The sequence below is a fragment of the Trachurus japonicus genome, chromosome 5 (assembly GCF_045865225.1).
Source record: "Trachurus japonicus isolate A0001 chromosome 5, Traja_1.0".
Lineage (NCBI taxonomy): Eukaryota > Metazoa > Chordata > Actinopteri > Carangiformes > Carangidae > Trachurus > Trachurus japonicus.
In genome coordinates, this window is record NC_140911.1 from 6,639,723 (window position 1) to 6,652,900 (window position 13,178).

The 13,178-nt window shown below is 44.8% G+C and overlaps 1 long non-coding RNA gene across 1 annotated transcript in view; it reads left to right on the forward strand.

Moving 5' to 3' along the window:
- The window catches only part of LOC146986946 (uncharacterized), a 33,437-nt gene that overhangs the window by 15,764 nt on the left and 4,495 nt on the right, over window positions 1-13,178 (forward strand). The window contains exon 2 of the long non-coding RNA XR_015035907.1: window positions 6,695-6,793. This is a non-coding gene — a long non-coding RNA (uncharacterized LOC146986946). The remainder of the gene's footprint in view (window positions 1-6,694; window positions 6,794-13,178) is intronic.

Here is a 13,178-nt window from a genome sequence, read left to right on the forward strand (position 1 = left end):
TGGGAATAACGCCGCCGAATCGCTGTTTATGGTCGGAACTACGACGGTATCTGATCGTCTTCGAACCTCCAACTTGAAAACATTCTTTTCTCTTTCGTCCATCTTGCGCCGGTCTAAGAATTTCACCGTGCGCGCAGAGGCTCATGGGAAATGTACACTTCGCTTTCCAAAACTCCTCGTTGTCCCTTTAAATGTTTATCGAAATAATACAAAAGAATGAAATGAACACTCAGAATCGTGCCGACAGCAACTTCCTCTAATCACCTCTGGGGTGAAAGTAAAAAACCTTTAAATGTGTATTGAGTCTTGAGTGAGAGATAAAGAGAACGATAAACAACATTAGAAGACAGAACAAAACACTGACACACATTTTCTCATCATAATGATCATCATCATTTTTTTTTTTGTCACTGTGGCAGCTATACGCTGCAGGTCTCTAAAGTGCATTTCAGCTTGAATTGGAAAAAAAAGAGCTCAGTGTTACACTTTCATTTGCTTTCACTGAACCTGATGTAACCTCTGTCTTTCTTCTCTGTCAAGTTGCTCATTTAACCAATGCCTCTAAGATTATTTAATGGTTCATTTATATATATATATATATATATATATATATATATATGTATATATATATATATATATTTTTTTTTTTTACAGAAAGGAAATCTGCTTATATATGTCATTAAAAACGAGAGAATCGGAGTCCTTTGAGAGGCCGATCAGGCGCCGCCGTGCTTTGTGTGGAGCCCACTGGTGAAGTGAGGAGCACCGTCTCATCGAGGACGGCACCACAAGTTGCTTCATTTGAATGGTGCGTGTGTGAGATTATAGTTTACACTGGCTTTTTGGCTCTGATGAGCCACTTCCCTCATTATCCCCAACTTCAGTGTATTACAAATCCCCTCAGATAACAACATGTTGCAGGCCTCTATCATCCTCATACAGTTACAGCAGAGAGAGGAGCATTTCATTACACTGTCACCAGTCGTAATCCTCCGACCGGCGGCGCGCGGCCCTGCTGGAGCATCAAACAGATGACTCGGAAACAGGAAGAGAGGGGGGATGATGAGGGAAGGGGAGGGAAGGGGGGGTGGCGTAATGGTGCATGTTTGTAAATAATCTCTCTGTCACGGTGGTAAATAGCAGTTTATTTAACAAGCATCACATCACAGGAGCACTTTCACCCTCCGCCGCCCCGTCTCTTCTTCTTCTTCTTTATCCCTCTCTCTCTCTCTCTCTCTCTCCTTCCCTCCTCTCGTCTCGGGCGCTGCGGTTACAGCAGAGCATTAATAATAATAACAATGATAAACAGAGAAGAGAGATAACCACAGTGGTGTGTGTATAAGAGGCCCTCGCGCTCAGCCAGCTTACAGTGCTTAGCCCCCATTAAAGATGGGATGCGGCGGCGGGGTGGGAGGGGGCAGCAGGGAAATAAGAAGCTGTTATTTTGCATGATATTAACCACATGAAAGCGCGCGGCTGCCGAGGACAGTAAAAAGTCACAGGAGAAGAAGACAGAGAGGGAGAAAGAGAGAGAGAGAGGGAGAGGCTTTCTTGGAGGAATAATGTAAATAGCGGCTGGCTGAGTTATCGGGCACAGCACTGTCAGACATGTGTGCATGCATGTGGTGCCTGCCTGCGAATGTGTGTGTGTGTGTGTGTGTTATCATACGCAACGCTGTCAGACGGCCCATTGTTTGGGAAGCGATAAAAGGCAATTTCCCAGAGTCCCTTGTAGAACCACACGCTCGGCTTAATTTGAGGGCCATTTTCCGTGACAGTGTTGACAGTTTATACATCTCTCTCCCTCTCTCTCCTGCATTCCCTCGCTTCCTCCGCTCATCCTTCCTGTGTATATATGTGTGTGTGTGTGTGTGTGTGTGTGTGTGCTCACTTTGTAGTAAAGAAGCTTGTATTCATGTCTGTTTTTATTAGTATCTCTTCTCCCCCCCGTGTTTGGCATATTCCCTTTGAGGAAGCAACAATACCTGATACTCTAATACCTGTCAATGCACACACATATACACACACACACACACACACACACGGAGCCCTACATGTCTGATGGGAATGTTTTTCCCCTCTGCTCTGTCTTAATCTTGCCCTGACACAGAGCATTGTGAGCTGTGCTGCGCTGCCATCAGAGGAGAGCATGTCCTCTCATCATCCTGAGAGAGGGGCCTATTAGAGGAGCTGAGGATGATGGGAGGCAGGGAGGAGAGAGGGAGAGAAGAGAGGAGATCGCAGGTTCAGGGCAGGATAATTGACACGGAGGCTCCTATTGCCTGCGGAGGAGGTTTTTTCTCTACAATGCCGTTAGTGAGAGAGCAAACAAGACATTGTGCATAAACACACACACATAACACACACTAACTGACACACACGTGTACAGTACATCCACGCACACACAAACAGTGAACAAACAGCTCACTGTTCTGTTTGTGTGCTGTGTGTTGTGTTGTGTGATTTGCACTGGTTGCTTAACTCCAGGCCTTGAAAATGACACTGAAGCCGAACGAACGAAGAAGTGAAAACTTTTTTTATTTCCACCTTTTTGCTGCATTGTGTAGCTAAATGATGGATTTCAGATGAAGTATTTCATCAATTCTGAAGGGAAATCGCAGCGTTACAACAGCCACAAGTCACATGAAATACAAACACAAGAGCAAGGTAATGAATCAAATACGACAAAAAAAGCCAAATATTATTAAAAAAAATAACAGATTAAAAAAGCTGAGACCAGGATCTGTAATTTTATGTAGTATAGTCTTGATACTGACGTAAACTCTCACACATTCCTTTATTAGAAATTTCCTGTGCATGGCAACAAAACCTCCAAATAAAACACCAAAAATTAGAGGCACATTTTGATGTGACACCTCTGTATCAGCAGGACGTTACTCGTCTGCACCGCAGTTTCATGATGTGGCATCACCGTGGTTACGGTTCGGTCAGGTTTACACACAAAAACCAGATGGTTGGGGGTTGGGTTCAAATAATCTGTAATTCCTATAGTCATAGCAGTAGGTTCGTTACCTTTATTTGTCGGTGCAAGCTGTTTTTAGAACGGCAGAGCAGAGCCGTGAGCTGCTCAGAGCTACGCTACGGAGGCTAATGGTATTTCTTGGTTTCCCTCATCAAACTCATCAAATACACAATCTAACAACTCCACAACGCTCTTGTGGACAAGTTGTGACCTGCACATTCACCACACTATGAGATAATAACACAACGTTACCAGTCAGAGTTGTTTTAGAGGAAAATGCAGAGACTGCTTGCTGAAAAACTGCTCCCGATGGGAACGCACATCAGCAGTTTTGCATGGGGGCGATCGGACCGTATGAGTTTCGCTTTTACCGTGCACTGCAGTCATGCATGCACGCTTCTGTGTGTGTAATAACGGAGGAAGTGCGCTATGCGGAGATGAATGAACGGAACAATATTGCGTTGGTCGAGCCAAAAGCCGAAAAATCTATTCGTGGCGGACGTAATTTATTGGCCGGCCACAGAAAGGTGATGTTTGTTTGGATGTCTTTCGAGCATCAAAAAGTACGGCCGGGGAAGCATATCAGCTACATACGCGCACGGACCTTTTTAAATCACAAATTAACAGAGTGTGAATGGAAATGCCACTACAAAGTAATTCTACACTTCTAATAACACAAATGCTAAATTAGACGACACATAACAGTAAAAGCTGAGGAGAAAGTGCGACGCCATTTTGCTTTGATGTAATTCCGACCGGGCTGCTTGGAACCTACCCGAATTCCCGAGACGGAGGTTGGATGTTTCCGAGTTCCGAGTGCAATCGAACGCAGCATTAGTTTACCTCTTTGGGTTGGACCAAATTCCGGGTCTTTGGTCCGGACCGTGGTCCAGGGGAGCTTTCAGGCCTGTTAGCATGATTCGGATCAAACAGACAAGTCTGAAAGTCTGGACTGATGTGAAGGCTCTTACTCATAACTTGACGTATGTGTGAGGTTTTCAGCAGGACAGGAACACAAACATACATGTAACCTCTGATGCTGATTGTTCAGTCTGTAGAGTTGTGGAGGTCTAACGTCGCCCCTGAACTCAGCATCCGGACCGTGGAGACTCTGTGTTGCTTCCGTTGCATCCACACATGATAACTATCTTTGGCAGTTTTTCTTTTTGCAGGCCTGCAGACCTGTTCAAAGGCTGGATTAGACCGTACAGCGGCTGTTGCATGTCTTCCTCTAAGCCTCCAACTCGAGTAGCAACAGCAGAGTAGCTCAGACAAAGATAAAGCAGCAGCGCGGCTATCTGCTTACCATAATCTATAACCTATAAAAAGAGAAGAAAAGACTCCTGGCCGTTCGCTTCCTTAACTCTGTTATCATTCTTCAAAGCTGAGCTCTCCTGCTTTCTTTCCCGCTCCAAGGCTGTTTTATTGTATTGTCATGAGGAAGTATTCTTATTGTATGTATTTTATTATTGTTACATTTCATTGTCTGTGGAGAATTCCCCACACTGGTGGTCTGGTGAACAAAAGCAACGAGGTGGGTTTGATAAAGACGCACATTTTAAGTTTTGATGGGGCACTATCTGCCCTTTCTGTGTGATAAGTCAGTCTCCGGTGAAAAGTGGATTAAAAAAAAAAGAAAAAAGTGTATTCAGTCTCATGAAGTTGCAGACAGCAGAAAAAAGGCCAAATACCATACAGTCTTTAAATAGTAACATAAAAAGTTTCCTTTATTATCTAAAACCAATAACTTTGAACGTAACAGACACATTATATTTTATTATATCTGTGTTGTTTGGAAGCACACTCTCCTTTCCTTTCCTTTCCTCTCCTCTCCTCTCCTCTCCTCTCCTCTCCTCTCCTCTCCTCTCCTCTCCTCTCCTCTCCTCTCCTCTCCTCTCCTCTCCTCTCATGCTTTGTCCTCTCCGCTCCTCTCCTCTCCTCTCTTCCTTACTTCCTCTCCTCTCCCCTCCTCTCCTCTCCACTCCTATCATGCTTTGTCCTCTCCTCTCCTCTCCTCTCCTCTCCTCTCCTCTCCTCTCCTCTCCTCTCCTCTCCTATCATGCTTTCTCCTCTCCTCTATACTCTTATCTTCCTCTCCTCTCCTCTCCTATCATGCTTTCTCCTCTCCTCTCCTCTCCTCTCTTCCTTCCTTCCTTCCTCTCGGTTACAAATGGCCCCACGTAGGAAATGAGAGGATTGTTATTTCAAACTTAATAATGTTACACGACTCCATCAAGACAACACTGCTCTATCAAACTCCCACAATCTCCAGAGATAATTTAATCACCAAATGCCAAACTGCCACGCCACATTTAGGTGTAATTTTCATCCATGCAAAGGTAATTTGTTTCAGTATTATGAATTAATTAAAGCCTAACGAAGATGGAGAAGGCTGTAGAATGTCTAATCAACAGGCCCTTGAAGACTGATTGATTGTCTCTCCTCCACGCTCCGGCCTATCGTGCTTTGTCCTCCTCGCTGTCACGTCTTCGGTTGCTCTTTTTTCTTTCTTTTTTTTCCTTCCCTCATTCCTTTACTTTTCTCTCACACTGTCTCTGACTCTCTTCTTCTTCTTTCTGTCTTTACTTGTTTGTTTATCATAATTGAGATGTCACAAACACGAAGGTGTGGCTGCAGATTTTTACTTTCCAGCAAAACAACTTCTGCACTGTGTCACATTTAATTAATTCCCTTGCAGCTTTTTTTTTTTCCGGTTTCGAATGCTGCGTGGTATTTGTTGACATTTACCCAGCCCTCATCACCGCGTTCCTTAATCCTATACAGTATATGTCCGAGTGAAAATGCATCAGGGTGGAGCCACGTGTCACTCAATCATTCTTGCAGCTGCTTGTCCCAGGGGCCTGGGACTTTGTTTTCACACACACACACACACACACACACACACACACACACACATATGTACAAGCCGCGGGGGGAATCTGAAAGCGTCCTTTTCACCCCTAAACACTCACTCACAGACGTACAGCCGAGCAGAAAACACACTACGCCATAAATCAAAGCTAGAACACGGTAAAGTCATATGCAGACAAGCCCTTCTCACGCACACACCACACATGTCAGGTGTTATCTGTGTTCAGATCTGCAGGCCTCTGCACACACACATATATATATAAAAAAAAAAAAAAATGCTCACGCCCAGACACATACAGTAAATACAACAAATGCCTTCTCATCTACCAATAACAACATACTTCACATCCAGTCCTTGCTAATGTAAATATTTGTCCAGCGTGTTTGAGATATTCAGGGTGTGCTACGTGGCTGAGACAAAAGCCTCCAGGTTTGACAGTGTTTGAGTCGACCTGGGTTATAACAGTGGAGTGAATGAAACCCGTGACACGGCTTTTGCAACCGTCACAAACACACACAATCAGGGGGGGGGGGATGACGAAAATGCTGAAAAGGGAGAGTGTCTCAACTTTCAGCCTGAGTCATGTGCCCGACGGAGGGAAAAGGTGAGCGCAGACAGAGATAGCTGTAGGTGCATTCCTGTACTCTACTGTACTGTACAGAGAGAGAGAGAGAGCGAGAGAGAGAGGGAAAGGAGGGGAAGCGGGGAGGAGGGTGAAAAAAAAGAGAGAGAGAGAGAGAGAGAGAGGCTGGGGTCAGAGAGAAACTGGTCGAGCTGCGATGAATCAACTCTGTAAAACAAACACTGCGTAGTCTGTTTGTGTGTGTGTGTTTTTTTAGGGCTCTGTGAGGCACCATGGGAAATGCAACAGGGAGTGTCACCAGACAAACAAGACCAAACATCATAACCCAGCTCTCCGACAGGCCTGTGTTTAAAAGGTCAGTTCACAGGCATCATACCACTGCAGTAAAAGGAGCTGCACGCCTTTTGCAGTTACTGAAGCTTCAAGCTCTTTTTTTCTTTTTCCACAAATTAATAAACTTTGAGCTGCACAAGCAAAAAATCTACTCTCCTTCATTTTGCTCGGGGGTGGCAGGTGTGTCAGTCAGGAGAGTGGGATCTGCTTTTCAACACAACATCTTTATCAGTGTGATTCATGTGGAGCTGAATCTTCACGTATTTTTAGTGTTGGTTAATTTAGTGTTGACCCTGGTCGCTGGTAGAAACAGCAGTGCAACAGAGAAACAGCTGGTTTTATGTGTGCACAGTGCATCTTCGCAGTCTTACAGTGTGTTGACATGTTACCTTTGTCTTGATGCTGTGCAGACTGACGGTTTCTGCAGTTGCTCAGAAGGGAACCAGGCTGCAGGGCTGCACAACTGATCACAATATGGTGCGGGTGCAATGACCAAATTGCTAAACATGTATTACACCATTGTTGTGAATCGGTTGCACCATGAGGGTTGTATTGCTTCATAGTCCTGGAGAACAAATCAATCATAAGACCCAATAACACCGAACATAATTTACTGTTAAATTTTTTTTTTTTTTTTACGTTAAAATAGATAATAAAATGACCACATTCCAACATTTTTTGCATGTGGTGCAGCCTCGTTGCAGTGTCATGCAGCAATTCCATCAAGAAAAAACGATTTTTCTTGTTTTGTATGAGTGTTTTTGGTGAACGATAACTACCTGTACTAACCTGACAGTCTTTCTTAAAACAACCACCACACCTCTCGCCAGTTGAAAGATTTTAATGTGAAACGGCTGTCCTCTGAAATGTTTGGTCTACATCAGCAGTGACTTCATACAGCTCCAATGAGGCAAAGAGAAACACTAACAGTGGACGACGTGTCTGCATCTGTCCCTCAGTTTGAATCCAGAGCAACTGTCTGATCCTGACACTGATGATGATGATGATGATGATGATAAAATCTAGAGAGATCTATAATTCTTAAATTCGAGTCTGGTCTAATTTAAAGGGATAGTTCAACATTTTGGCAAATTGGCCCATTGCCATATTCCCTATTGCAATTCCCAGTATTCCCAGTGCAAGCTATTTTTAGAAAGGTGGAGCAGAGCTGCAAGCTGCTCAGAGCTACGCTACGGAGGCTAATGGGATTTCTTGGTTTCCCTCATCAAATACACAATCCAACAACTCCAAAACGCTCTGGTGGACAAGTTGTGACCTGCACATTCACCACGCTATGAGATAATAACAGAACGTTATGAGACAGAGTTGTTTTAGAGGTAAATGCAGAGACTGCTTGCCGAAAAAACTGTCCCTGAAGGCAACACGCATCAGCGGTTTTGCATGAATTTACCTCTAAAACAACTCTGTCTGGTAGGTCACAACTTGTCCACCAGAGCGTTTTGGAGTTGTTGGATTGTGTATTTGATGAGTTTGATGAGGGAAACCAAGAAATCCCATTAGCCTCCGTAGCGTAGCTTTGAGTAGCTCACGGCTCTGCTCCGCCGTTCTAAAAACAGCTTGCACCGACAATTAAAGTTAACGAACCTACTGCTAAGACTATAGGGATTATGGCAATGGGCCAATTTGCCAAAATGTTGAACTATCCCTTTAATCTTAGCCGTAAATATAATATGCAGCGAGATGCGCTTTTCTTAATATTGGACCCTGTTTGCCTCTGTCAGATATGGACGTGTGTGTGTGTGTTTGTGTCTTTGTGCACACAGAGTTGAAATAACCAGGGGATCTCCTGCTGTTAATCACACTGTGGCGACAAGAAGCAGATGACCAATTAAAAAAATCTTGGGCAAATACCCAATCAGAGCCGTGGAGGGTTCTCCACTCCACGTTCACAGCCCCTCTGCCTCTCTCTCTCCCTCCCCCTCTCCCTTCCCTCCATCACCGAGAGCGACAGGGGTCCCTCCACCGACACGCACGCACACGGAAAGAAATTGTGCATGCACGCACACATGAACGCAGCGCACCTTATTACTCTTTATTAATCTGCAGGGCGTTAATTGAAACCCCCCTGAGCCTGAGCCATACCTGCATTCCCTCTCTCATTATCAGTCAAGGTGCCTTTGGGGGGGACAGAGAGGGGGTGGGGGTGGGGATGGTGGCGGCAGAGGAAGGGGATATACAGCGTCTCCTGTGACGGACCGGTTGGACATCCACAGATCTGACTGGATTCAACTCAGAAGCCAGTTGCCGTTTGCTTCCATCAGTGGGGAGAAAAAAACTATACGCCTGGAGGCAAATGAGTGAATCAGTAGTGTACAGTATGTGCTCAGGTTGTTAGTGGTGGCCTCCCCCCTCCCCTCCAATCAGATGTGACCAGATCAGGTGCATGAACACTCATCAAACACATAGACTGTAAAAGAATGGACATAGCACCTGTGACGTTACCCATTGGTTTGGGGGAGTCTGTTTTGTGCCTGTACTACGGGGATTTGAACTGTGCCATCTTGGATTTTAGGTGGAGTCTACTTGCCATATTCGGAGAGGTGCGGCGGTTAGCCGGCTGAGAATCCACCCACTGAACTCGGAGCAACTAATTAACGGCCGGTAAACTGTCTGTGAACCTGTCACTCAACGTAATTTATGCACAAATTTGAAGCCTAAACAACACTAAAATGGTTGTGGTACAAAAAAATTCACCCCCCTCAAAAAAAGAGACCAAAAAAATAAAATGTACCAGGCTGTGAATATGTTTTTTTAAGCTGTAAAGTCGGCTATTTTAACATGGGGGTCAATTGGAGTTGCTCCCTTCTGGAGCCAGCCCCCAGAGGCCGGACGGGAACTGCAGCTTTTTGAACGTGGAAGTGGTCTTCACTTGGAGAACCCACAACTCCCCCCTTGATCAAACACTCATTAGGAGAAACACCTTCCACTCTTCTTGTGCTTCTCCTTCTTGGCCATTCGTGGACAACAAATCTCTCGCACCGCTGCTGCTAAATCATGAATGAAAACTCAAGATCCCTCAAACTTAATATTTCACATCTGTCGCTGAAACGGCAATAAATACAAATACTTCTTCTAGTCTGTCGGATCTGATTTCTTTTCCTCCCTTTTTATAAATCTGTCCAAACACCCGTTATCAACCGCGAGCTCCACTGACAAGCAACATAATTTCTCAGATTTCCCTTTGAGTGTTTTTTTTTTCTTCTTTTTTTTTGTCAGAATGATCAGTGTTTTGATTCAGTGTTTTTGTTCTGCCTGATTACATTACCAGATTTCAGCTGCTTCCACATGCTGAAGTTAATAACAGATCAAAAAAAAAAAAATCTGCTGTATCACTCACAACACAAATGTTTGGAGGCTGCTGCAGCCGTGACAGCGTTTGATGGTTGAAAGAGGGGGGAAAAGAAAAAAGCAGGAGAGAAGAGGAGAGACGAGAGGAGAGGAGACGCACAAGTCAAATAACATTATGTTAAAGCAGCGGCCTGGACGGGACAGGTTTAATTAGACATACAGCACCAAGGAGCTAATAGCTGCTTAATAATGCATAGTATTTAACCCTTCTGTTGTCCTCCTGGGTCAAGGAAGGAAGGACGAAGGGAAAGATGGAAGGAAAGAAGGAAGGGAAAACTGAAGGAAAGATAGATGGAGGGAGGGAACAGATTGGGTCAAAAAGGAAGGAAGAAGTAAGGACAAAGGGAAGGAAGGAAGGAAGGAAGGAAAGAAAGATGCAGGGAGGGAACAGATTAGGTCAAGAAAGGAAGCAGAAGGATGGACTAAAGAAGGGAGGAAGGAAAGAAAGAAGGAAGGGGAAAAAGATTGTGGAAAGAAGTAAGGGAGAAAGGAAGGAAAGAGGGAAGGATGGAGTGAAAAATTTACCCAATCTGTTCCCTTCCTCCATCCTTCCCTCTTTCCTTCCTTTCTCCCTTTCTCCCTTACTTCTTTCCACAATCCTTTTTCCCTTCCTTCCTTCCTTTCTTCCTTGAACCAATCTGCCCCCCCCTCCATCTTTCTTTCCTTCCTTTATCTCTTCCTTCTTTCCACAATCCTTTTCCCCTTCTTCCTTCCGTCCGTCCTTCCGTCCGTCCGTCCGTCCTTCCTTCCTTCCTTCCTTCCTTCCTTCCTTCCCATCGTCCATCCTTCTGCTTCCTTCCTTGACCTAATCTGATCCCTCCCTTTATCATTCTTTCCTTCCTTCCTTCCTTCCTTTTTCCCTTCCCTTTTCCTTCCCTCCTTCTTTCCCTTTGTCCTTACTTCTTCCTTCCTTTTTGACCCAATCTGTTCCCTCCCTCCATCTATCTTTCCTTCATTTTCCCCTTCCTTCTTTCCTTCCATCTTTCCCTTTGTCCTTCCTTCCTTCCTTCCTTCTTTCCCATCGTCCATCCTCCAGACCTGGAGATGTGTCTACTTGTTTTTCGTCGTCGTGGCTACACGTGATGATCGGCGTGTTTCAGGTGCGTCGACGAGCGTCGTCTCAAGACTTTGGCCGTTAGCGACGCTCCATCCGGCCTCACACTTTACAACTATAGACCAGGGTTCAGTTTACACAGAACGTCGCTGGCTCTGGAGGTGGTTATGTGATGCCAAGAGAGGGAAGTGTGTGCACGTAAATTTTGTCTGTGAATGTGTGTGTGTGTGTGTGTGTGTGTGTGTGTGTGTGTGTGTGTGTGTGTGTGTGTGTGTGTGTGTGTGTGTGTGTGTGTGTGTGTGTGTGTGCGCCAGGAGAGAAGAGGATCCGATTAGTACTACTCTGAAAGTAATTACCTTAATTAAAGCAGTAATGTGTAGAGACAGAGGGGAGGCGAGTAGGGGGAGGAGGAGGGCGAGGTGGGGGGAGAACCTGCCATCTTTTATGGGGCAGTTTAGGGACTGTGTGATTTAAGGGACAAAGTCAGCAGTGGGCAGAGAGAGAGAGAGAGAGAAAGGGGAGGGAGAAAGAGAGAGAGAGAGAGAGAGCGAGACCAAATGGGGATGAAAGGAAAGAGGGAGTGAGAGAGGTGAGTGAAGGATTGTGGGAGAAAAACAGTTCAGACAGAGACGTCTCCAACGAGATGACTTCATCCGTCTCCATGTTTTCTTTTCTTCTCTTTGCCTCTTTACCTTTGTTTTCACCTCATCTCTTACTGCACTTTCTTCACACAAACACACACTATGCTCACAACAACACACAATTATACACAATAACACACAAAAGGCTCCATCACACGCTGTTTTACATGATGTTACAAAACATCTCGCCTGCACTGCACCTGACCTGATGTACAACTGATTACGCAGCTGTGTTGTGGCAGATACACTTCCTCCATAACTAATTTGCATAACACACACACACACACACACACACACACACACACACACTGACTGTACAAAGCAGTGCCAGTGTGGTGGTTGTTGCTTCAGATATTGCACAGATATGTGTCAGTGGTTTAGTGGGAGAATGAGGTAAAGCCCCGAGGCCTTTATCCACTAGGTCACTTCACTGTAGGTGGAGGCTGAGCGCGCACAGGCACGCACACACACACACACACACACACACACACACACACACACACACACACACACACACGTCATTCAGTGTACCACTAAAAAATCTTAAATAGCTTTTTTTTTTAAACAATATATTTATTAACATTTTCTTACATACACATACTGTACACTTGTATTTACATACATGTAGTTATATCAAATATGTAGATCTGTGCTCCATTAACGAAGGCACCTGTTATGGTACAAGTGTTGTAAACAGAACAAAACCGAACAAACAAACATTACACATACACATCACAAACATCCACTTCTCAGCCATAAAACATTATATGCATAATTTAAGGGCTTAATACAATTGCGGGTATTTGAACTCATTAATCCTGTTATAAGGTTTGCACTCGGAACTCAGAAAGATCCGGGTCGGAAATTCCGACTTCTAAGGTAAATGCGTTTCATTGCGCAACCTCGGAAAACATGGCCGGCCACAGTAAGCTGATGTCTTTCGAGCATCAAAAAATACTGCTGGGGAAGAACATTAGCTGCTTGGGGGAGAGAGAGAAAGAGAAACGCCACTTCTGCAACACACAGTCTTGCATGCGTCATAGCGAGCCGTGCAGATGTCAACTCTTGCTGCAGTACGCGTGGAACTACGCTATATTACCTTTTCCGTAACTTCTCTCTTGCCATATTGCTGTGACGTAATCCCGACTGACTCGGGCTGCTTGGATCCTACCCGAGTTCCCGAGTCGGAGTTCCGACTTAAAGGGCCGTTCTATTGCATTTTTCTGATTCGGAGGTCAGATCTTTCCAAGTTCCGAGGGCAATCGAACGCAGCATTATTCCCCTTCATTATCATTTGCTAAATCGATACCATTAACAAACACATTAAACGGTTTCCATACTGT